At 35.9% G+C, this 27,692-nt stretch overlaps 1 long non-coding RNA gene across 1 annotated transcript; it reads right to left on the reverse strand.

The window, feature by feature from the left end:
• Positions 1-2,229: 2,229 nt before the first annotated feature.
• On the reverse strand, positions 2,230-16,358 carry LOC116725312 (uncharacterized). Its single transcript, XR_004340377.1, has 3 exons — positions 16,236-16,358; positions 3,063-3,066; positions 2,230-2,242 (listed from the first exon to the last, which is right to left on the reverse strand). It is a non-coding gene; the product is annotated as an uncharacterized LOC116725312 (long non-coding RNA).
• Positions 16,359-27,692: the final 11,334 nt, after the last annotated feature.

The raw sequence follows: 27,692 nt of genomic DNA on the forward strand, positions 1-27,692 counted from the left end.
AAGTTAAATTCATAGGCACACCTTTAATCACCATTGCATTCTTCTTTTCTTCCATCAGACATAAATTCTGCCTTTCAAACCTTTCATTTGCATGTGCGTAATCACAGTGATGTATCCTCACATTTACTTCAATAAGAAAAGTGTGATTCACATTATAATTTTGCGAAATTGTAGCTGAAACATCTTTTCACATGAACAGAACAGCACAAACAAGCATCACTGCATGGATGATGGCTAAAACATAATTAAGAACACAGAAAAATCTCCCAATAAAAAGAAAAATCTACAATCCATCTTCCTTCTAAAAGGATTCCTGGCCCATTTGCTGATTTGTAACAGGGAGAGGATAGACAATCACAGTATAATTCAGTTGGCTGTGGTAGTTTGCCACAAATGAAAAAGTACAATAATGATGAAACATCAATGAGAAGATGAAAAAATAATCATTCTATTTCAGCCGGGTCCTCAAAAGATCTAAGTGTCAACACCCAGAGATCAATATGCTTCATTCTATGTGGGACAATTTACACATAATATATCCCTCATCATTCCATATCAGGAAACTTTACTGTGAATTTGACCTTGAACTGATATCCTCACTGGAATCATAAAGCAGCATTTAACACACAATTATAATAAAGCTTTTTATGTAAGCATTATTCAAACATATTTCAAATAGCTTGGAGGCATGTTTTGCACTTTTTAATTCATCCTGTCTGACTCAAAAATGAACCATTACCTCGGACAAGACTCATTTTAACCCAAGTTTATTTCACAGACACACAAACCCATCTTAATTATACTAAGAGCAAAGAGACTGACATTAATATTCATGAATGCAGATCATTCAAAAAACAATTCACTGTTATTTGAATGGCATCGGCTAAATGGGTAATTTAAATGTTCTGCTAGAGAAAAAACATAAAAAAGAAGAACAAAAGTGAGGATTATTGGTCTGGAAAGTGGAACTCTGACTGTGACTGTGCTACTACCAGGTCTCACATAACCATGACATTTATCTTTCAAAACAGAGTAAAATGAGAAATGGTTGAAGTGAAACTCAGACAGGTAGACAATTAAAGTACTGCCATAACTTTACTATTAACTATTGCACCATGTGAGAGAGTTATTATTTTTTTAAAGACACTTTCTACACCTTCCATACCTTCCAGGTTAAACCATGTGTTTCAAATTATCTTTTTCTTAGTATATGAGAAGGTAACACTTTGACGGTTTGTGTATAAGACTGTCATTACACCGTCATAAACATGACATACCACCTGTCGTGAACATGAGTAAGTCTTCATGAATATTTATGACTGTTGTGACTGTTGTCATAAAGTGTCATTTGGTAAATCATGACACTTTTAAAACAAAGTTGACATTTGTTATGATAACTTGACATTACTTTAAAATTATATAGTTTTATGTTATTAGAGCTAAAGTTTAATCAGTAATACTTTTATAATAAATATATGTCAGATCATGATTTCTTGGTTAATGTCAAGTTGTCATAACAAAGACATTTTTGTCTAGGTTAATGACAAGTTGATGACTGCTGGCATTTCATAAATTTTAAATAATTTATTAATGTAACTAGAAAAGTATATAATGCAATAATTGAGATTATTGATTCCTGTAAATTTAGAGAAGAAAGTTTTTGACCAATCATGAACAATTTGCTATCACAAATAATTTGAGTTATCACAGAACTAGCATTTGATCACCTGCAGGGAGACAGATATTTATGATTAACAAATAAAAAGGCACTGATTAACAAATATATAATACCAGAGTACATTAAGTTTAGAAATATGGACTGGGTACTGTCTTAAATGAATAAGAGGAGCTGAGGGAGAGATTACTTTTAACAAGTATTGCATTAAAGATTATGTTGTTCAAATTTAGAGGTAGGCTTAGTTCATACCCTGCTGGGCACTTGAAGGAATCTAGCTGAGAGCCTTACTGAGATGGATCAGCCTTGCCTTTTCAAAATGCAACCAGAACTGCTGATTTTGTGAGCTGTATAGAAGGCTTTGGGTCACCTCGCTGCAGACGTCAAGCCTCATTGATGGCAGGTGTCTGCTGGCTTCAGCCAAAGCACAGATATGCCAGAAGAATCAAAATTATTCTACCAAACTCTTACACTGAAAAACTTACTAAAGTCCAAGAACTTCTCTTAAAAGTTTTAAGAAAACCCATGTGCTGATAAAACCGGCATAGCAATGCATATGTAAAATCGCTGTTAGTCTCTCCTCTACATTACAAGTGACATTTGTATTTGAACTATTAAACAATCTGTTTTGTTATTTTTCCTTCCTTTCGGGAGAGTTTATTATTTTTTTAAGCAACAAAGCAAGGCAGACAAACCATTATTATTTACTTTTGAAATTACTGAAATAATTATGTTTGCTTCTTTCATTCCTGGAAGGCAACAAGACTCCTTTAGCATTAATCACATACATAATATTCAAATGATTGAAATAGCTGGAATAAAATAAGCTTAGAATAGTTTTTGTTTACCACAATATTCTACACACACAGTTTATTATTAAACTTTATTGATTACCGAGGGAAGTTATTGAGTATATTAAAATACTGTCTCTAGTCCAAGTTGCTACCATCCTTTGGTTGGCACTATGATTCCATTTCATCCAGGCTTCAATAGAGTTTATCAATAGTTCATCTACCTGGGATTCTCATCTGTTATTTTGGACTTCACCATGAGTTATGATTATGAGAGAGGAGTCCTGACTTCAGACCTGCATAGTGTCAAATCTAAGATATAAAGAGTTTGTTATTTTTCAACTTTTCTTGCTGGTTTGGTTGTATCACCAAGACGGTCTGTTTGGTAGTTTTACAATTCTCTGCCCCTCTGAAGGTGAGAGGTCATTCCATGGCCCATAGTCCTCCTTAGTTTTTCTGAAACAACAAATTCCTGTGAAAGAAAAAGGTATTCTGTTCTTAGTACTTTCCTGTAGTGTGGTGCACTCCTTGTTAACATTTTGCAGTAATGCTTTGATTGCCTGTTTGTACCAAATGCAGCAAAGTATTCCAAGAACACTTCTCTCTAGTGCCAATAAAATTTCCATGTGAATGCCTAACGCAGCGCATAAGCATTTTATACAATCTTTGCTCAAAACAGACAGTGCTTCCACCCGTATTTGACAACATGCTCAGAAATGGATTTTCCTTGAGAATATTAACAATTTAAGTCTACAGTTTCCAACTTGCAGCTGTATAGCCAAAGCTGTGAGAAAATCCTCCTTCCTGTGTGACTACACTGCATGTATTTACCGTTTCATTGTCTGTTCCTCTCACCTTCCCTGCACACAATCACGCACACTTTTCCTATCCTGAGTTCTGAAATACACACACCCCCACACACGCCCGCCCGCGCACACACCCATAGCATTGAGTGTGGATAGCGCTGCCAGCAGCAAGGTCTGACAGATATTCCTTTGTGGCCATTTCAGAGAGTGGGCACAGAGCTCCAAGCACCTGCTAGCAGGCTTGCATGTCACAGTAGTTGTCACCAACAATCACATTTTTTCAGCTGAGACTAAATATAAGTGGGAAGGTGTGTTCCTGTATTTGGCTTCCTAGCAAGAGCTAATCAGACAAAGTTGGCTAAGGAGCTTTCGTCTCATAGGCCAATTGTTACACCCCAAACAGTTAGCAACCCTGAATCATTTGAGTTTAGGAATTATTGGAAGAATTTTCTTGTCATAAAAGATGAAAACTTTATCCATAAGTACATGTTCATTAATTATAATATTTATCACAATTGTGTTTATTGGGTTTCATTGCTGTAAAAAAAGTCTTGAATCACCCTCCATTTTTTAGGGATGTTGTACAAGATATGCCATGACAAAAATTAATCACATTTTTGTTCTAGATGCCCTTTGTAGATTAATCATTTGTTCTTGTGATGTATACAATCCAGTCATTGTTATTTTTATTGAGTTCAAAACTACATGTACATCTCAATTAATTTTATTAGCATAAAAAGTGTATAGCTCAGTTTTAAAAGAAAAAAGTAAAATTTATTTCATATATTGTAACACAGATATATTTCATCAGTTAATTTTCAGTTTAATGGTTATAGCTTGCAGCCAATTTAAAAAAAAAAGTTTTGGATAAATTTTAAAAAGTGGAAAGCACTGACTGGATATTTGGTTGGATTTTTAAAATTCATTAAACAAAGAAGCCTAGCATAAGCAACTATAGCCAATGTCTGGATATATAAATTGTATAGCAATGTAATACAATTTTAAAATTTTGAATTTAGCAACAGGTGGGAGTCCTTTGTTTTGTTTTGGTTTCATTTTTTTAAATGTGTCTTAATGCTGCATTGCATTGTATTGTTTGGTATGCATAACAAACTGATTTCAAATTTCAACCTGGCCAATCTGCAAAAAGAGTTATGTTAATTTTCTGTACTGTTTTAGAATTGTAGTCTATCTATGCTGCAGATTGGCAATGGCAGTAGGAAGTGAACAAAGCCATCAGTCCTGTTGGTAGCTCTTTCAATATTGAATTAACATTAACAGCCAACCCATTCAGCTTGGTGCTTCTCTTTTTGCAGCGGGGGGTGGTTGTTTACAGCACAATGCTAGTAACCGTCATACATCTCATTACATGCACCACAGGTAAAATTTAAAACTTCAATAGAGTCCAAGCAATTATTTGTCAATAGCTGTGGGTCCAGACTCTCTGCATGAAACAAAGTGTAGAAAAAGTAATAGCTTAGTTTTTACCAAGCTATTACTAGTGTGAAGCAAGATCATTAGTTCTCACAATCCATTTTTAATCATAGCAAATAAAAGCAGATAAGATCACCACACAGGAGCTTCAAAAGTGAGGAGGACATCCAGTTAAACAGCCAAGAACATTCTGTTTCTTTCTATTATATGGACAAAGTACTACATTTACATTTTGCTTTTTGTAATGTAACCAGTACTTTTAATGCAATATAGACTCAAAAGAAAGAAAAACATACTTTTATAAGCACATTAATGTATCATACAATGTGCCATAGAGATGTTTTATTCACAAAAAAGTTATTCAGGACATGTGGTTGATGGTGAGGGAGATGGATTGGAAAGGTGCAGAAGTAGGAATGAAATCCAAACTACATCGTGATGAGGCAACATGCAGCAGGCTTTTAAGTGAAATGAGGAATGAAAAGACTTTGGCACCATGGCACACATTAGCTCCACACACCAGGAGCTCATCACACGAGGCTGATAGCTTCTGATAGACTATCTCTTTTGTGATGCAGAGGACCCTCTACACTCACTCTCTATCTGCATTTCTATGTGACTTCAATGCAATTCATGTGTCCCAGGTAGATTATAACTGCTACATGTCTACTTGTTGCTGATTATATTGATTTAATACACACTTTGATGAGTAATCCACAAGATAAGGTATGTTTTCAGGTCCCTAAGGGCAACTAGAATTGATTCAAGTGATAATATTGTAGTGAAAAAAAACAAATATATACATTGTCAATTTATGTTGCTTACCTTTTATCATGCATTTTGAACATTTATAAGTAGACTGGTTTTCAGTATAAATCCTGCATTGTTTATTTCCATGTAAACAAGCCTCTTAACGGTTTTTCTTAGTCACATTAGTATGTATCATGCACACAGCTATAGTTCTGTAGAACAACGTGAAACAACTCTTTATTGTGCTGTGCAGGTGCAACTTTGTCTGCATGCTGTGACAAATAAAAACACATAAAAGAAACTACAGTGTTCACGTTTTCCATTTCTTGTGTGATTCCAGGAGTTATTTTTATATCAAGAAGCAATATTTGTAAGGCTGCTAAAGACCCTTTGGCTCACTTGCTGCAAAATCTGCAACAGGAATACTTTAAGTTCACCTGTCAGAGACACAGGCATAAGAGCTCACATGGGACTGCTGTTCTTCTGCTCTGGATTTTGAAAACCACTGCTGCATTTATCCAAACAGCTGTGGTTTACTTGCCTTGAGAACAGAGCCCCCACATTCACAGTTGTGAGGAAGGGAGACAATTACTGAGATTCATCACTGCAGTTTGTCTTCAGGGCACAAATCCTCTCTTGAGAGTGAGGGAGAGGGATTGATAACGCTGTCATGCATCACATGACTTGCAGATGTTTCGTATCAAATGACAAAAAGAAATGTTTTTAAATGGAGCCACTTATATGTGTTTTAGGGAAGTTTGCAGATGTTTAGTTTTGTCACTGATTTATTTATATGCCACAGACAGTTAAACAGAATAATTTTTTTGTAGCTACAACATAAAAACGGGTTTAGGATTTATAAGAACATGTGTAACTTCCAGCCAGGAAGCCTTAAAAGCACATCTTTTGTCTTTCTTTACAGTATAGAATGCAGAATGATATCCAGCTGTGCAGAGAAGATTGTTTGGTACGGCTTTATCTTATGTTGGTACCTCATGCTGCCTCTACATTTGTTTGTTCAGATAGGGTCTTATTCAACCAAGTCAAGACGTTTAATCAGAAATCCTATTGTTAGATGAGTAAATAAAAACTAACATCTCTTTCCAATTGTTTATTTTTTCTCTCTCATATCTCTATTTACCAAGCACTTCAAGATCTAAAGTAAGGTGTTTCTAAAGTACGATGCAGAACCCAAAGATCTGCATCGTACCCTTCTTTTGAGATAGGACAAATAACATAAAATGTGTCCAATCGCTTGCATTCTGAAACATACAACCAAGGAAAATAAGAAATAAATAGAACAAAAAAACATTAGGTATAAATTGGAATGCATTTGATTGGGATTGAGTATAATGGACAACTAACAAGAAGCAGTGTATAAATATGACCTGGAAGGAGGAGAATATGGTTTTTTTTTATTATTGATATAATCTGAAAATATTTTTATTTAGCTTCTCTGAGTCGATACTTTGGAGAATCACTTTTCCCTGCAGTTGCAGCTTCCTTACAATGTTGCTCATGCTTGGCCAGATTGGAGATAGAGTTCCTCACCACAGTTTCTCAGTTCAGTTTAAGTCTGGACTTTGTACTGTTCAGTCTCATGAACATACTGTTGAACTTAACCATTCCATAATATGTATTGCTGTAGATTTAGGGTTGTTGTCCTCTAACATCTTTTTCAGAGGTGCCCAATATTTATCTCCATTGATTTGTTAACCATCTTCCATATTCCTGCAAATGAAAAGCGACTCAATACCACGATGCCACCATGTTTCAGGCACAAGACGATATCATGCAAAGTCAGTTTTACACTGAATGTTGTATTTTCCTCACTGTGCACAATGTTACAATGTTCTTATCTAACAAAGCATCTTGTTATATTATAATCACTTATAATATAATCACTTATATTATAATCACTTATGCTTTTTCCCTTATATGGCTTCTGGTAAAATGACTTTTCTTCGACAATAACTTTCATCTTTCCACTCTGGCATAAAGACCAGATTGGTGAATTGTGAGCTATGTATACCTCTGCAGCTTCTTAAGACTTCCCATGCTGTCATACTTTTCATCTTATTTGTAGGATATTTAGAAAAAATACTTAACATATGTTTGTGATTGTAACACAACACTTTAAAAACTCAAGGGACAAATGTGAGACTTGTAACACATTTGGTCTTGCAAGTTGAAATGATTTAAATCTAACCTCAAGTGTAATAAATTTCACGCCACAGATTCCATCAATTGGTTATTGAAAACAATAATAAGCAAATGTATGTCTATCAAACATTTCAACTGAGTACTAAAATTAGGATTTGGATTGTCTAAGTAAGATTCTCCATCTTCTTCTCAATGGTTACACTTTGCTGTCTTAATAAGAAAAAGAAAATTAAGTACTGTAAAATGAAATTAGTTAGAATGGGCTTTAAACAAATGGGCACAGCAGACACATACATCCCCATTCGCCATTGTTATCACGGCCAGGTAACTGCTGGAACTAAACCTCAGCCTTCTGCTGCAATCAACATTGACTGTCCAGTTCAGAAACAATGCAAGCAGTTTCACAACCAGCAGAGTAGCAAATATGGAAATTTGCTGGCACAGATGAGGTTTTTTTTTTTTTTTTATTTCAGCAGGGAAAAATTCCCTAATGTGATGCTTTGTAAGCTTAGTGGAATATGGACCTGATGAGACTTTTCTGAGATAAAAAAAAAAACCCAACCAACTGGACCTAGTGATGTGTTAAAGCCTCAGCTTGGGAGACAAGTACATTATAAGATTGTGAACTAATTAGAATGCCATGGTAGATTGCACAAGCCACTCTGTTATTGGGATACATCTTCTCCCACTGGATGTAACACTTATAAGGACTTATTAAGACACTGGCGATGTTATAATCACTCAAGTAAAAAACAGATAATAATGTTATAATTTGCAACACCTGAATGTTTCTCACGTTGGTAATTATAGATGAAATGCCACACATTTATAATTCAGGAATCAAAATAGGTCTTACAATAAATACCTGCTGTCTTGAGTGAACTCAGCATTAGTCAAAACAGAATGTGCCAAAGAAATAACGTAAACTTATACAATAGATTTGTCTATTGTGAAGTCTTAAACATATTTTCTTTCCTTTTTTTAAAAATAAAACTTGCCTCTTAATAACTCATCTCAAGTTTTAATTTGATTGCTTTATATCCAATCAAGATCATCTTCAGAGGCATCCAGTAAAAAATAACAAAAACATGTTGGACAGAAAAAAAAGGACAGAATTTTAAAATATACTAGTCCAATAAATTAAAGCAACATGTGAGCAGTACCAATCTTCATTAGTGGTTTCCATTCTTTGGTGTGGAACAGTGTTTTGTAAATTAGTTGATCCCTTAAACTTTTCCACATCTATTCATGCTTCAACTACAAACATAAATGTATTTACTGTAGATTTTTGGAGACTGAGCATTGCAAAGAAGCACATAACTGTAAGTAGCCTGGTTGTTCTATGCTTTACTTTATCTAGACCCATGTCTGTTGAGAACCCTGAACTTTTTGGGCTTTGTGGTAAATGCTATGTGTTGAGAAAAACACTGCACCATCGGTCACCATGAACTCATCCACAATGTGAAATAGGATGGTTTCAGTTTTTTAGCAGGAGCATGCAAGTGGACAGAGTTTATAAAAAAATGGGTGAAGCTAATTACGGGTCAATGCTGGGAGACGTGTTTGAGAGTGTGACAGACTGAAAACTGGAGTGGTTCACCTTAAAAGTGGATATTTATCCATTTCATGCAAGAACTCCAAGACAATGGATTTGCTCAAAGCATATTTGTGTGTTTGAATGGGCCAGTTAAGTCCACACCTATTGTGATTTTCTCAATTTAAAATTGAAATGATGATTGTGATCCAACCGAATTTGCAGCTTAGTAAATAAAGGTTCAGCTTAAACCTGGTAAATTATAAAAAGTCTAAATTATAAAAGCCTGTGAAATCAAAAAAAATGTGTTTGATGGATAGCTTGATTACCATAAGCAAATTGACATTTCATAACTTTTGAAAGTAATAAGCTCTTAAAACTTTTCTTCATGCACAAAAAATGCAACATCAACATTTTCTGAGATGACAATTACATTTTTAAATAAATAAATAAATAACACTTGTTTTACAAAAAGACATCAATCTGGAAAATTCAGCAGAAGGTTAGTCTGACATCACAGTGCATCTTATTAATAATTTCTTGAGTTCTGAAACATTTTTCCAGGGGCAGTACACCTTGGCCTGTATTCAGTATTCTGCCATAATATGAAATGTATTTATTTTGATTGAAAAACTTCAAGATTGGCTGGCTCAGCTTCTGGTTTGGTACAATTCACTCCCTCTGCACATCCTGTACTTTTTCATAAACACCTGCTTTGACCATGATGGCAGGCAGACGGGGAGGTTTGGGTCTCAATCATCTCTCCCTTCAAATTGACGCAAAATATGAAAACTTTTCAAATCTATTCATTAACCTCCATCCAAGGTTCAGTGAAATCCTATGACTTATGTCAGCACCTTGCTTTTTATGCGAGCTAGAACTGCAGATGGTGTTAAGAAAAATATTGCTTGTACCATCTCTGTTTCATGGCAGGAGGGGCAAAATGACTGTCAAGGAGCATCAGTGTGGACGGGGGTGATAACACCAGGCTGCTGCTCCTCTCCCACCTCCTTTTCTTTCCCTCTGGCCCAACAGCATCCATTCTTCCTTATGTAAATGTCACCATGTTGCCTTATAGACCCCACAACATCCATCTCTTTGTGGAAATGCCACAGCATCAGCACCACTGTGCATCGACCCAACACTGGGGCTGCCGGTCCTAAGAAAAACGGGGTCAAGAAGTGTGGTGCAGTTTCTGGAGGAAGTATTTGGAAGTTAGAACACTCAAGAGAGAGCAAGCCATGCCAGCTCAAATGACCTTGCATAGGCATGAAGTGGAGCCATTAATAAGGATAAGGTGGACAAGAAAAAGACACAGACAAGTACAGTCAATGGAAAAAACACAAGCATCTATTTTTCACTCTGTGTACACAGTGTGAGAGCGCCTGTCGCTCTGTGCGATAAGGAGTGGTCCTGCTTTAGATTAATGACCTGCTTACAGTGCAGCACAAAATCAGCGCAGATGTTGTGCAGAGAAAAGATGACTTTGCTGACAAGCAGCGTGTCCTCTCTGTCAACAGGAGAGACTCCCGGTTCTTACTATTACACCGACACCCCCGCTGAGCAGCATCACACTGATGAAAATCTCTCACCTCTGAATTTAATCAAGGTGTTTTTCAGGTATTTCTTGCTCAAACTGCATGCCTCTTCCTCTGCTGGATTGTCTCCTTATCCCCCACAGGGCAGTTCTGGAAGATTTCACCAGCTAGGTCTAAAGGATATCTTCAGTGCATTTTTTTCTTATTAGTTAGCATTACTTTTTTTTTCTCTCTCTCTCTCTCTCTCTCTGCAGGGTGTGTGGGTGGCTGAAACTGTATTGGTAGCTTAATCTCACACACAGAGCAGCAGGAATGGCCAGCTGCAAGCTAGTTCTGGATTAAGTGAAAGAATCTAACCACCTACTGAGTAATATCTGGCGCCCTGAAGGAACTTTTTATTGCTCTTAGCATGCCTTGACAACTTTTTGTCTGGATCTTTTCAAAATTATATCTGACATATCTCCCTTCTCCATGTGGTTTCAAAGACCACATGGAGCCAGTTTATTACACAAAATAAATTAAGGAGCAGCTACTCTAATATTTTTGACAAGGGGTATGGTGGGACACCTATATAAAACTAATTAGCATTCGGGTTATGAGAGGATTTGAATTGCATCTGGCACTGGTGTGGTTTCACTGTTGGGTTTGATTAAATAGCTGGACCTCCTGTTATACACAGTTGGGCTGGCACCACTTGTCTGTGCTTACTGGCTCTTCTCCTGGGCAGCTCTTCCCTCTCCCATCTGGTACCACCATCACTGCCAGTAAGCTTCTTGCACTGTTTCACTCCCTTCCCTTATCTATCTATCTATCTATATTCCACTTTGAACTTTCCTTAAAAAAATGACTGTAATTGATTCTGTCAAAACTGAGTTAGACATCGTTCAAAGTTTCACTTCATGAGAAACTTCTTGGGTGTTGCAGTAGTTTGTCTCAGAGTAAAGAGGAAAATGAGAGTGACTCATGAAGACATTGCAGGTGCTTCCGAGTCAAAAATTTAGAGCGCTCTCTAGATGTTTGTGGGAAAGAACACCTATCAGCATAAACTACTGTGATTTTTTTTTTCTTGACAAAATTTGCAGTGACAGTGTGATTGTGGTAGGAAAATGGAAAGAATGCTGTAACAAATGAAATGCGATATATGGTCTCTTTGCACGTTTACACACTGCAGCATAAATTGAGAAATCTCAATGGTTAATTAGCACAATTTTTGGCATTAACGATCTAGTATTTCTGAGGGCTTTCTGTCTTCCAAAATCAGGGTTTGTTGCTTCCCAAGTGTGTGCATTCACACAATAAGTGAAGCAAGCTGTTCTTTGTTTTCTCAAGTTTTACTTTGCCAAGCCAGCCTTAAAAAACAAAAGAAGTATGTTTTAGCACTTGTCTGAGCTTTCAATGAGACTCTATAACTTATTCCAGTTACATATTTAAATGTACAGTGACTCTTTATCTATGTCAATAAATTTTCTTAAAGAGGACCCATGGGAGAAAAAAGTTGTTTAATGTGTGAACAGATGTGACAGCTCTCGACTGTACCTGCTCAGTTTCGGTTGCACAATACAAAAAGTGAGAGGCATCATTTTGGAGCAGAATAACCTCGTTAGAGAAAGCAGTATATTCAGTCAGAGGAGACAGATGTCAGAACGGTGGGTGCTTTAAAAAGAAAGACTTCTCTCAATGTTGAACTTTAGCAGGTAGGTGTCAAGAAAGTTTTAACATTTCCAAATTTTAAGTCATGGTGCAGAGCTGTAAAAAGCTGCATAATTTTTAACTTAAGCTTCTCAAGGAAAGAAAACAGACCGTTATCAGTTGGTTAAAAAAATGCATACTTTCTGTCAATCAACTAGCTACAGTACAAACATTTTGTAAAATAAAAATCTTGAATTGGGATTATTAAAATTATTTCTTAATGAAGTTGTACAAACAACTTTATGTTTGTTGTAATCTTACAGCTTGAATGTATATTTTCTGCTGAAAAGTTGTAAAGATAATAGCAGTGACATACAGCATGGTTCATGACTGGTGAGAAACTGTCTCCTCTGAAGTCAGAGACGATGTACAAAATAGTATGGACACATATTTTTATATATTAATATAGTTTTAAATTTCACATTATGATTACAGTTAAAGATGAATTGTTAACCCTTTTAAGTTCTTCATCAGCTGTTCAGCCTATTAAAGAGGAACGATCATCCTACTGGGTAATATGGCCTCACTGCATTCGGATACTGGACATATTTCAGAAAAAGCGAAGTTGAGAGTTTTTTGAGGGTCTATCTTTTTTGTACATGTAGTGGCGTGCTGTGTTGCCTAGGATTGAAATCTTGATTCATCCATCTCATGAATGTTGTACAAAGAAAAACTATAACAACAAATGGCTTGATTTGAAATATAAAATTTGTTTCTTTCCCCATCTTTACATAGATTTCATCCTAATACTATTTAACATTATGACTCAGCAATAAGAAACAATTTCTGGGGGCGGGGTTCATGTTGTAGACAGTAGGGTGTTTTGTTTAATGCTAAAGATGCATTGGCTTGCATTGGCAAAAACACCTCAGCTGTTTTTGCTGCCAGCATACCTTTGCTTCTGTGTCAAATAAAAACTTTTAAATGACTCCCCCGCAGAATCTGCACACTGTGCAAGAATCACAACTAGAGATGAGTGGCAATCATGACAGCTTCCACGTGTAGAGGGATGAAAAAAAAAAAAAAACTCTTCTCCAACCTATCATGCCAGAGAGGCTGACAGGGAGACGTAATCTCCCCAGGAGTCTTAACTCTGTGCTGTGGATGAAGGATAAGGGGAGGTAGAGAGGTGAATGAGTGCTATGTGGATAGATAGATGGTTGGAAGGATGGATGGGTAGAAGGAAAAAATGAGAAGAGAAGATTGAGTAGTGGAGGGTACTCTAGCGCACTCATGCTCTTGATTTGAGATAACTCTCCAAAGTCATCAAGGCTGACAGATACACATTTTGTACTCATAAACAGGTACAGAACAACACAAAAACGGTATTACTTACACACACTTGTCAAACAAGACAGCTTTGCATCAGGGATCTTTGCTCAAAAGCTGGAGAACAGGAAAATCCCACACCACAAATCCTGCTGCCATTGATGCCAGCAGGGTGTCCTGTGAACGGCCTGGCATGCGCCTGCATTTTATGTGCGGTAGAACAAGCAAGAACTGTCATGACTGATAAGGAAAGAGACTTTATCTCTGGATCAAACCTTATCCTGAAAAAAGCCAGACATCTATGAGGACTTGCTGACATTTCACAGAAGGCAGTGGTTTTGCAGTAAATAGCAGAGAAAAGTTGCTTGTTTTGCAGCAGCATTCCAGGGTTAATTTGCCCTTGTTGCTAATGACAACAAATTATCCTAGGAGGGTTGTTTGATATAAACATAAAATCAGTTAAGTGCATCTTTTTGATTCCTTACATACTACTTACATACTGCTAAAGTTAAGGCTGTAGAATTTAAGGATTGGTGTCTAATTTTTTTGTTTTGGTGGTGCATCTAAGACCATAACCCACACAGTGGAAATGGACTTCATAGATCCAACGTAAAACAAATTTTATACATTTGTTGAAGTTCATAAGTTTGTGGAATAGATATTTTGCAGTTTCATCTGAATGAATAGTTTAAGACACTGGCAAAATAGTAACACAGAAACTAAATTAATCAATTATGAAAATGATATCCTAGTAATCAAATATTCAGCAACAAATAACATTAAGAATAATGTGCATGTTAATATGTATTCTTAATTTGCAGAAAATATTAGAATTACTCAAGATAGAAATTTGCTCAGAAGGCATAAGCATCATTCAAAGCAAAATACTTAGCTTAAGAACAATATTTTCATAAGCTTTGTCTGCGCACGAAACAACAGTTGTGTGAAAAGTTATTTGCCCCCATTCCTGATTTCCTACTGCTCTCAGGCACGTACAATTGACATTATGACCTGTCACCAATGGACCGATAGGCAGCTGCAAATTGTCCTGAAGTGAAACGCTCCGTACCTGGAAGAACTGAGCCCCCTTTACCTCCAACATTGGTTATCAAAGTTTATCATTATATGCTACGGTTTTAGAGATTTTGTGAAAAATGATGAGAATAAGTGGTCAGTTGTCAATACTCAAAGAGAGAACTGACAAAGAAAACTAATTGAAGGCATCTGATGAATCAAATCTTCATGAACCTTTGTTTGATTTTGAATTTCATTCAGATATCATTAAAGACATTAATAAATAAAACTGTTTGCTTATTTATGCTAACCACTAGGGACTGACAAATTTCATGCAACAATACTCGAATTATCCTGTTTCTACATGTTGCCTAAAAGTAAATCAAAGTTACTGCACTGGCCTCTACCTCCAGAACTCTTTTCTTTTTGTTCCCTGAATCCTAGATGAAAGCTAAGAGAGCTTTCAAAGGGATTTAAATTATTGAGTAGCAACATGAAATCTAATTCAGAATGATAAATGAAATTACATTAAATTAGAGTCCAAGCCTATGCAACCCAATCGTTGCTGGGAGGATATAGAGGTAATGCTGTGTGTGAGTAAGGGAAGCCATGTGGGGGAATGTTTTGATGAATTTATGTCTCTCTCTGGCTATAGCTGTAGGGTTTGGTGTGCTGCAGAACATCACCAACTCCCCATCATTAACTGTTCTCTTGTAAAACAAAGACCAGCCACTAACTTGAAAGAAACACTGCCTCCAAATCTGATCAAGCTCTATCAGCCTTGCAGGAATAATCATTACTTATTTTACTCATTTTTTCACTCTTGCCTGTGCTGTTACATTCTACTCCTGTCAAAGAAAATTAAGACAGGTGGGGGTGGACTTGCCATCTGCAGAAGTTTGGAGATTTCCCTTAGGGACTGTCATCCTGTTAGCTGCCAGGAAGACGAGCAACAGTGACAAAATTTAGAAATCTAACCCAAACTTTTCGATTGGGCATTATGTACATGCTAACTATAAAAACTGTATTGTTGCGTGTGTCATTAAGGTCTATCAGGGCTTTTCAGCAAACAAACTGTCTACAGCCATATATTTTTTAAGCTGATTGCATTGTGTAAATGTCACTATATCAAATCAACTATTACAGTGATTGATTTGCAGTCCCATTTTATTTAAACAGGGACAGAATGTTTCCTATTCAAATACAGTAAAAAGCTTAAGTAAACCATCAATCATTACTGGTTGCATGGAATTGTCAAATGCTAAATTAAGATGCAATGGACATAGAAACTCATGAATCTAAGCAAATTTTCTGTAGTTGTGCAATGCGTAAGTAACATGTTGGCTCATTGACCAGTGTGGGTAAATTTTTAATGCCGTGAAACCACTGGATGCAGTGGTGAAATAGAGATCTTGAATATATTTCCACCAGACACACACCCACACTGCTGTTCTTCACCAAAAAGAAGCGAATTGTAAAACAATAAACACTATATTTTAATTAAATTCTAGCTGTTGTTTAACAGATGTCATCAATTATTTATCAGCTAGTGATGTTGCTTGACTATTTGACTTTTTCGCTTCACATCATGCTATAATGTTATTTCCTCATCAAAAACATACCTGGAGTGTTGCTTTGATTCTTTCATGCACGTTTGAGAAATCCTATAATCTCCTCTGTGAGCCATTTAGCTCTACAAAATGCCTGGTGGGAAAAGCGACCCCTTCGAGGACAATGCTTCTCCTTCGCAGGGTTAATGTGACAGCTGTCCCGACTGTCACACGCAGACACTATTGGTAATGTTTTTTTGTTTTCCCTTAATATTACTTTATATATTGATTAGTGAGTAGTTTAGATTTTTATCTTTAAATTTGTTTTCATTAGTCTGACTCTTTAGTTAACTATTTGTTGTGCACCCATTTAGTTAACTTTATGTGTCAGTTCTTTGTATATTTTGTTAAATACAACAAATTAATTATTTTTCTTTTGAGTTACCAGTTTCCTCTGGACCTGTGGCTGAAAATCAGAGATGAGCTCCAGCTGATTGGTGTCCATATATGGTTGTCAAACTTCCTCAGCGGACCATTCCATTTGTTCACCAGGGGAGGGGGAAATTTGGTCTTTAGTTTAATTTTACCATTTATTTAATGTTTCTTCTTTTGGAAAGTTAGTTAAATTCTGATATTTATTTCATTTATAGATTTAGTAATATTCTGACCAATATTTGTTAGGTTTTTGTGTGTTTAATTACCCCCTAGTGTGTGTTAATGGTCTGATCAGCCACTATTTAAGTTCCCCTCATGTCTTGTTTGTTAGGTCAGTTTGTGCTTGAGTTTGTTCTGTTACCACCTGAGTTGTACTTTGTTATGTTGACCTCAGTTTGGGCCCAATTTATCATTTTTGGATTCTTTTTGTTAATAAATTAAGATTATATTTTGAATTTTCATCAACGTCTCTCTGGCTGGTCTATGCAAAACCTTCACAGTTACAAAAGTTTTGTTTTTTTCATAGTTTAGTTTTATTTTTTTGTGACTTTTTGTTTGTCTAGTTCAGTTAGTTTTAATTAGTTTTTATAGTTCGTTTTCTAATTTGTATTAGTTACTATTAAACATTGTTTAAACAGAGTTAAACATTCTTTAATTTTAGTTTAGTTTGCATTAGGTATAGTAGTAGTTTTAGTTTTTTTTGTATTTTGGTTTATTTTTAGGTGCAGTATTCAAAAACGTCAAAGTATTGTATTGTGATTATGTATGCATCGATTGGGTAATTAATACTCAATAAAACATACAATTTTCAAAAAAAAAAATTCAGTTATTGTTGAACAGCCACGTGACTCTGACAGAAACCCAATTTCAAGCCTTTAAATTGTGAAATCTAATTTCTTTTAAGTCATATTTGACATGTATAAAATTTTTATAAGTGAAGTTTACATAGTTACATTACATAGTTGAATGTGCTATAAAATGATACGATGTGGCTGGAAAACACATAGTACTGGCCCTTTAAATTGCCGTCTACAACTGGCTAATTCATCTACAACTGAGATTCTGTGAATCCAAGAAAAAGTAGTTCTCATTCAGTGGGTTGTGCTTAAAATCATATGCTTGACATGGCTTCAGTAAAATAATTTTGCTTCACTATGGAGAACCAAATATCATTTCATTAATATGGCTTTTTGAACACACACATTTACTCTCATTTGAAATTACTCAGTGGTGTAATTTGAGTGCCTGGAGGTTGTCTGTAAATGTGCACAGTGGGCTGTGTGTTCCCAGTTTTTCCACCACAGTCCTCCTTGAGACTGGCACCCATCAAAAAAACATTATGTCAACTGCAAAAATCCAATTATTAGGCAACTCTTGAGGCCATGTCACCTTTTTGAAACTCTGGAATATACACCCAGCCTGATGCTCCCTAACACACACTTCCAAGCTGACTCTTTTGATCTACATTACTCCTCCCAGAGGACAGGTAAGTTATTCAGCCTTTTTTGTGTACCTCTGTTTAGATTTTTCTTTTTTTTTTTCGAGACATGGTCTTTCCAGCCCTTCATATGCACACCTGAGGGAAGAGGCCTTACCACAGGGTTGGGATCAATGAACTGTGTTCACTGTGCTCAGCCAGCGCAGGATCTTATTTAGAGGCCCTCCAGGTGGGGAGGATCAGTGGTGAACAGAGGGGGAGAGGCAAAGCCATCATCTATTATTTATTTCCTCATTTAACACTAGCAGCGGGTTCCTCGCCCACTTTTATTTGTTCAAAGGGTATTGGTGTGGGGTTAATTCTCTAAAGGGGTTAAAATAAGGAACATAATTGGATTCTTGCACCAGGACAGATTGGCGTTTGAAAGATAAGGGCTGTGTTGTAAACACGCAAAGCCTTGTTACTGATAAAAGATCTATTTGTGCTCTCTGGTCTCCTGCTCTACTGTCAGTGCATGCCAGAATGATGTGGGAAGGTGACGTTTATTGATCTTTTTTTTTTTCTTCTTCAATTAGTGGAATGAAGAATATGACCTTGTTGATAAAAGTTCTTTATTTTCTACAAAATCACTCATATTTTCTTTCTATTTATTGCATATCTGCACCATTTATCTCAAACAAAATCAGATAGGAATTAGGAAAAACTTTATTTTGTCCTGCATCAGACAAAAATATCTTTGTAGAAGGTATTTGAGTTATTTTAGTCAAAATAGAATAATGTTTTCTAATTTTATTATCTGCTACTTACACATATTCATATTATAAAGGGGTGGTATCATGTATTTCCCAGTCACATAGTACCATTTTATAGGAAAACCAATTAACTATGTTACCTTCAGTTGTTACAGAAAATCCTTTGATACATCAAACCTGACTTAAAATAAATTTGACTTAATAATCTGACACCTTGAAATTGGGCCCCTGTTTCTTTAAAAAGCTCCCACTCTTTCCAAAACTCTACCTTCAGTGGATCATCTCAACAATCCTTCTCGTTATGTCATTAACAGTTGTTTACAAGAGCGTTGGACTGACAAGTAGTTTATATGATAAGCTTAGCACACTCTGAGTTCCCCCAGGTGTTGGCTAATTGCTGTTGGCGCTAGTCTAGTGAAGCTGTGTGGGAAAGGCACCGGGGAGGGTGCACTCTGAGGTGGAAGCTTGACTGGAGGCTGTTGCTCCAAGGAGGAGCTTTGGGTAAATAGGCAGCACTTTGTAGGAGCAAGCCTTTAAGCACCCACAAATGGTTGCCATGGAAGATTCAGGAATTCTTCAAACATGCATGAAGAAATCAAAACAACACTCCAGGTATGTTTTTAATGAGGGAGAAACATCATAACATGAAATATAGCTCCAAAAAGCTTTACTTTTTGATCCCCCTTTAAATGACCTATAACAATATTAACACACAAGGAATACACCCATCTCAGCGAACAAAGCCCATCTACAGATTGAATTAACAATAAAATGAAAAAATCAAAAGAAGCTCACAGATGGGGAACATTTCCTTGGTACCTATGGTATAAACTTAAATAAAATATTACTTATTGCAGTAACATCATTCCACACTAACATTCAACCTTTAATTTTGATACTTAAATGTTCTGAAGTGTTTCTAGAAAAAAAATATTTGTAATTGATTATTATGACTTCATATTCTTCTGGGGTGTAAATGTGAGCCAACACCAAGGATGATTTCTCTTATCCATTTTTCACTAGGCACTGAGCTCACTGTGTAAGGACTGCCATCTTGGGATTCCCAATTCCTCATAATCATTAGGCACTCTCTACTTATCAACTTGATCTTTAGCTGTCATGCCAGGACAACTTCCTTTTCTCTCTTGGCATCATAAATGTGGAGTTTGCTGAATTCTAGAGCAACTTGAACTGGAACGTGTGCTTTATTCAAGTTTTTGCAACAAACACTTGCTATGGTATGCACCAAATTATTCATGTGTGAAGAAGAAACCATGCCCACTGTTCAGTTTGGTGGAGGAGCTGTGATGATGTGATCATGTCCCAAAACACCAAGGAAACTTGTCAGATTTCCTAAACTCTTTGAAATAACAAAACATTTCAAAATCAAATCTTGTACAGTCTGCTAGACAACTGAAAATGGGTCATTAGTGTGTCTTTTAGCAGGATAATGACTCAAAACAGATGGCCAAGTCAGCACAGAAATTATTCACCAGAGATAAAATCTATCTTCTTCCATTGTCATTTCCAGTCTTAAATCCTTCAACTTAACTGAAGAGATAATTAAGAACATCAGACAGCACACCAGATTCTGGACAATCTAAACAGGCTATGCAAAGAGGAATAGTCAAAAAAACTCTCTCTGTGTACTCCAGTCTTAGGAAATGTTGTGGGACAAGACTAATAATGACTATCCTCATAGCCAAAAAGATACCAAAAGTGCATCTCCTGAGATTTGTTCAGTGCAGTCACTCCTTAACATGGAATTTTTCCTCATAAAATGAATGTGCCAAAAAATGTAGTATTAAAAAAACATCTATGAACATTGCAGTGAATAATGTTTTAGCCCTTAACACATCTTTACAAGATGAGACAACAAATTTGTCCATATATATAATAGTATGAGTATAATGTAATTCTAATTCTGAAATCCAAACTGACCCAAACAATTGTAACTAAATCATGTCTCATATACCCAACATAATCTTAAATAGACATATTAAATAAACATATCAGACAACAGTATGAAATTTATAGGTAAAGACACAAAGTTTTGCCTTTTGAGACGATGCAATATATTGGAATATTTCTGAAGTCAAAATAGTTGCATATTTCAAAGGATATTTCCTCTGAACATGCATATATTTACATTGCCTGAAGGCACACCACTCAGATGCTCCATTCACTGGGATTCTGTAACTAAAAATGCTAAATGATCTCTTATTAAAACACTTAGCCTATGATAATAACTACCACTGCCCCAAATGGTTGAGTGGTTTCCATTAAAGTTTAAGCTCTAATTAAAAAATAGAAAGAAGAAGAAATGCATTCTGTAGCTGAGCCCTCAGGGAGGAAATCTGTCTTCTGTTCTGTTGTAAATTGAGCACACCTATCAGCTCAGTGCAGAATAATCAGGAATTAGGGGATAAATGCAGCAACTGTGAAGAGTAATATTTGCCTGCATTGCTCCTGTACCCGGGTTTATAAAGCTTTCTCTCTCCACAAGCTTGTGGCACTTCTTCTCTGTTTGAATGCAGGATTTAAAAGTCTCAAGAGAAGCACAGTGGGTGAGTAAGAAGGGTTTTTATGTGATGTTATAAGGTTCCACTCATATTTTCCACCCTTTTGAAATTCTCTTTCTTTCCTCATGAATGCATGCGAGTTGTGTTTTGAAATCGTGGAGAGGGTATGGAAATTTCTCATTGCTGTGTTGCAACTGAGAAAGGAAAAAAAAATACTTGCATTGCTTCATTATTTGACAAGTAATTAAGAGTAAATGTGTGCCAGCAGACAGTGAGCCACACACACACACACCCCCACCCCCCCACACACACACACACACAAACAAATAAATAAATCCACTTTGAAATGGGATACATTTTAAATAACCTTATTTACAGTAGCTAGTCTCTTCTTTATTATTTACACTTCTATTTTAAGATTGAAATGATTGCACTGTGATATAAAGTATGTACCCAGTCTAACTCCTGCCAAAGAAAAGATAGGAGCAGAATTTACTGTCTTCATATTTAATCTGTCATCTTGTATCAGCACAATCAGGCTCCTTTGCAAAGGCAAGGGACATTGAAGAGGCCATGTGTGCATCCCTGCCTTCACATATCCTACAGAAGAAGAAGCTAAACCCCTGTGCTGACAATCAAAGCAGCACCGCGTGGCCTGGGTGAAAATTGAGCGTCAGGTATTTACTTGAGAGGATTAAGCAGTGGCCGAAGGATTGCATGGTGAATGTCTTTAATCTGAACAATTTTGCTACTGCTGTTACAACTGTCCATCACTGCCATAAAAACATGACCACAAGCTGTTGGAATTGTGCACCTTTTGTGTTGTTAATGGGATTTTGTTTTCTCTCACAGTAAGGCACGTTTGGATAGGAAAGCTTTTTCAGTTTGTTAATGAACCATTTATTTCAAGGTTTTATTTATTTATTTATTTGGGGGTGACTAGCAATGGCCAAGCCCTTTAAAGGCAAAACTGTTTTTAATTATATCCAGACAGTTAACATAACTGTCTGTCCCAATTCAGAGCCAGGAATTTCTACAAATGCAGGCTACTTTATTATCCAGCAGTTTGCATTTACAGACTTAACATTGCCTTTATCGCCTTACATTTATTATACTTTGACAAATTAAGCTTACCATATCAAAACATTTTTTTTTATTTTCTCAAAATGAGGCCAGACCTTTAAAAGTTTAAAAACAAATCTAAAGAAATCATAGAAAAGACTCAAAAGTGCAACTGGTTTTCTCCACTACTGCTTCATGCTTGATACAAGTGATTCCATTAGGCTTGTGGAAGCATTGGTCCATGTGTTTAACTTCAGAGTGGAGCAAGCATTATTTTTGCAAATATCTTTTTCCATCTATCTCTAAATGTTTTCAACAAGATTTAAGATAATGAAAATAACCAAGATTTTCCAAAGCATACATGTTATTCTACTGGAATTTTTTCATATTGCTATTGGACTACAGCATTGTCCTGTTAAAACCCCTTAACTGTCACCTCAATTTCATCAGACAACATGTCAATATTTTGGGGGTGACAATTAAAAAATAAAAGATCCTGTCATCATGACACAAACTAAGATTCTGTAACATCTCCACATAGCCAACCACTGTGAGGGGCCCTTGCACAAATTAAATCTCAATCTTTCCATAAAATAAAACACTCTGAATCTTTTAACAAATCTAAAAGACCTTCTTATTGTGTCTAACCTCAGGAACTATGGCACATTATGAGAGGCCTTATCTGTGCAGCTCAGCAGTCCTCCCACGTTCAAAGACAGTATTTTTCTCCTTTGCCTTCAAGGGTTTCTGAATGCCCAACAGAAAATCACATAAAAGACAGATTCATTCACAGGTTTTGACTTTTTAAAACTAATGGCTTGTTTAAGTTTAAGTGCAGTTATTAGTCATTTTCACATTTTATTTCTTTTATGTCTCCTGTTTTCTCTTCTTGAATTTTGATTGTTATTGGATTTTAGGTGCATCTCAAAAAGTACAATGTTGTTGAAACATTTATTCAGAAAGTGAAACTCATTTGGCTATGTTCCTACAATGGATCTTGATGCTCAATTCTAATTTTTTTGCTCGGTCGTTCATACTACTAAACAAATGTGACTGGAATCAGACTTCTGTGTAAACAGTTTACGACTCCAAAGTGACTTGTATGTGAAGGAGAAAGATATTGATGTCACACAGCTGTGCAGATGTAATAATGGAGGGACTATGTGGATTGTAATATTCTGTGATAGAAGGCAAAGATGGAAGTAGCAATGTGTAATTTTGCAGCTACAATGATAGCAGCCAACTTTATGGTCCTTCAGTGTTTGTCTAATGGGATAACTAGATTATTAAACGGAAATGAGACACAAATATTAACAAGTTACAGAAGGCACTAAATAACTTTTCTTGCTTTTGGATCCCTTTGGTTGGCCTGCAACAGGATTGTAATTCTGAGTTCAGTCAGACCATTTAGTCTAACTTCTGATGAGGTCTGAGGTGGAGAGTAACAAACCACATTTGTTTGCTTTCCCACTGTCAACAGTATGCCTTAAGATATATGACCTCCATGATTTTACGTGATCCACTTGTTCATCTTGAAAGGTTTGCAATGTTTAAGATGCAGATGTCATACATCTACTGTAACTACTGTATTTTGCTAAATATGACTCAATGTTCTCACATAAAGACATTGCTTAGATGTTCTTGTATGTTGTTCTCCCTAAGTCCACAACAAAAACAGATAAGGACAACAGTCTTACTGGTAAAAAAAAAATCTTAATGAGCTTAAAATGAGTTCAATAACTACATTAGACACTGGAAAGGATGTCCCTTATTGCAAAATCACCCAAACCGATACCCCCCAAAATTACAGTCACTTCTCTGTTTTTTTTTACCTTTGATGGTTATTGTGGAATATTTTTCTGTCCTTCCTGTCACTTAACAAGTATTCTGTTTTGCACTTTTTTCTTTTCTCCTCTTGTTGAAGCGTTCCTGTACAATAAAAGATTCTGTACCAACCTGCTGCCTCACAATGTCATCTGCAAGCCTTATAATCCAGAGGGACCCTTGCCAGATCTTGTACTTGAGCTTGTCCGTCAGCAATGAAAATAAGAAAGAGCAGACCAGAACCTTGATGTAATCCCTGCATCACCTTGAACAGTCAGTCACTCCTTCTGCACACCTTCTACAATCTCACTGCCTTGACACCATCCCCCATCACCTTTCCATATTATCCGGACATTCATGATTTTTCATTGGGATATCGCACTTTATCCCTACCGGATGTTCTCTGCCTGCTAATACCAACATGTCAGACCTTCACTGCACTCTTCAAGGGTCATTTTGTCCTGGTTCTCATAGCAACCTTCTTTTTGGAATTTTTCTTTCTTTTAATAATTTTTGCTCTTCTTGCAAACTTTATGCAAGCAGCATAAAGTAACATTATTGCTGATATTACATTTCTATACTTCAAACATTTCAGCATATTACTATTTCTCTTAAAAATGATATTAGTACACTTTGTCTCCACTCTCCTGCCATTGTTGCACTATTAAACGATGCCAAACTTGAAATGCATCTATTGAATTGTGATCTAGAGAAAGTACATTTCCGTTCTTGATTGTCACATACCTGCTATCAGCCCATCCTTTCTCCCAAGTCATTAAAAGGCAAAATAAAAAGTACTTTGATTTATTCAGAAATTCTACTTATTCACTTTCTTTTGATCTTCTTTCTTTAAAAATTAATTCATATTTATCTTTCCACCAAGTTAACCCTAGACAATTTCCACAATAATAAAAATGGAACATAGCATGTTTTTTTGCATTTTAAATCAAATCCTAAGACAATTGTTTAATATCAGTGTGTTAATTTTTCCAACACTGCAGAGTCTGAATTCCTAACTTACAACAATGTAACACTGAAGGCAAACATTACATGTAGTTGATCAAGAAAGAGACTTAAGAGTTGATTTGAACATTCCCCTCAAAGACTTTCCATGGACTTGAGAAATTACTTGGGAAAATTCCTTATCACTCTACAGAAACATTGCTGACTGATCACTTTGGCTGAATACTCTCTTTCTTGAGAAGGCTAGCAGGACTTCATCAAACAGCTGTTTTTTCCCAGATAGATATACAGCTCTCACACCTAGATTTTAGCTCTTATATGCAAATACCTGTCAAACTCCTGCAATCACAAGGCATTCTCTAGTACAACACTGCAGGCAGCTCTCACTGCTAAAACTTTTCACTTCCCTTTCACACTATGTCAGAAAGATGTAAACTCATGTTAGACATTCCTAGTCTTACACCCAGCTCCCACATGGTATCTTGTACTGACAGTATACTATATCTATCTATCTACTCTCCAACTCATAAATGAACTCTTTCTGTTCACCAGTCAAACGTGTCAAAATTGGATGTTCTGGCTCTTATCCCCGGAAGTATATGGACACTTCCTTTCCTTCTCCAACAACATCTTTGTATTCAGTCCCCTGCCTTCCTTATACGTACATATGGCTAAAGGTTTTTTGATAAGCTAGTCTGATTCTGGAATTTGTTTTGTGATGTTGGATATTTTTGCCCTTGCTTTTGCTTTTGTTGTTCTGTTTATCTTATACTCCTAATTTTTCAAACTTTGCCTGATTTGTGAATGTGCTCATCGTATGCCTACAGTCTTTTGGTTGACATGGTCTAAACTGACTGGTACTATATTAAATATTTTATTTAAAAACTGCTTTTTGAGAACTTAAAAAGATTCAAAATCAGTATTTACTTCTTGATCCTGATCCAATCTTTTTAGAAGACTATTCCACACACTGGCAATATGTAATACCTATGCAAAAATTTCTAGTTTATCTTGCTTTGTAAGACTGCAATAGGTTATTCTACCTGACACAAAAAGTAGTTAAGTGTTGCATCACTTGGCAGTGAAGACTTTAGTTCTTAGATTATTTATTAATTTCTATAAAAGCCAACTAGATGAGAGTTGCAACTACTTGCTTCAACTTGTACCAGATGTGGCTTGGGAGCTCAGCAATCGTACTAGAACTTTTGTCTAACTGACAAATTTCAACTTGCTCTGTTAAAAAGTAAATATCATGCAGTCTTAAAGTCAGATACAGCATATTGATGTTTTTCAGTTTTTACTGCATGTAGAATTCCAAACAGTATGCAGCAGCATTGCTCTCCAGGTTATTCGAGCATAACAAATAATTCACAGCTATGTGCACTTTGATTTTTGCGCTCTAACAAGTAGGATGACAGCTAATACATTTCAAAAGAAATGTAATTTTGATTGGATGCAGCGGACACACAGATATTAATTTCTCAGAGGGCAGGGTCTGCTGTGGGGCATCAGATAAAAAGTAATTATGCCCACATTTAATCTGAGATCTTCTGTTCTGCAAATATAGGCATATATTGGGTTCATGTAACCGGGCTGTATTAATATCTTGTTATAATTACAAAAAATATGTTGTCACCACAATAGTTCACAAATTTAACTGTAAATACTCTTAAAAAGTAATTGTGTCTATTTAGAACATGTGTCTTTAGAAATTAAAAGCTCAATTTAAGTTTGTCTTCTGTCTTACTCTTTTGTTACATATACAGTATATATATATATATATATATATATATATATTTTTTTTTTTTTTTTTGGATCTCCTAGCCTCCTCTTTTGTAATATTCTCCTGACGGAGAGGTCCAGCCCAGTTAATTCATAATTTTTTAAAACAGATTTTCTCTTCATCATCTATGTGATCCATGGATTAAATGGATGACATGCCTTTCCAAAAGATGTCAATAGTTGGACAGCTAAGTATTAATATAGTATCTATACTGAAATTCGCAAACTCCACAATAGAAAAAGAAATATTTTTAACCCTCTATTCTTTTTGTAAATTCACCTTCAAATTATTTGTTATTAAACTTTTGTTACTTGTATTAAAGAGTTTCATGAAATATTTAAACCAGTGCAAAAGTAATATCGTAGAGCTGATTTCTTGTTTATTTTAAATGATCAATACTTGCCACTTGTCATTTTAACAATTCTCATGGATCTATGATTCTTTGGAAACATATAATACATCCATGCAAGCACTTGGAGAGAACATCTGCAGTAAAGACAAGATAACTTATTTTGCTGTGAATATATTAAAACAGGATTTTTCAAGTTATATCAGTTTGGAAACTTTGACTCTTAAGTGTTCATATTTTAGCTCCACTTTTTCTAACCCAGACCTGTAAAAGTCCTAGATGCAGGGAAGGTGATCAGCTCTGATGATCCTCTCTGCTAACTAAATTGTTTGATATATTTTATACCTTTGT

This window comes from Xiphophorus hellerii, chromosome 9, assembly GCF_003331165.1.
Source record: "Xiphophorus hellerii strain 12219 chromosome 9, Xiphophorus_hellerii-4.1, whole genome shotgun sequence".
In the NCBI taxonomy this organism is placed as follows: domain Eukaryota; kingdom Metazoa; phylum Chordata; class Actinopteri; order Cyprinodontiformes; family Poeciliidae; genus Xiphophorus; species Xiphophorus hellerii.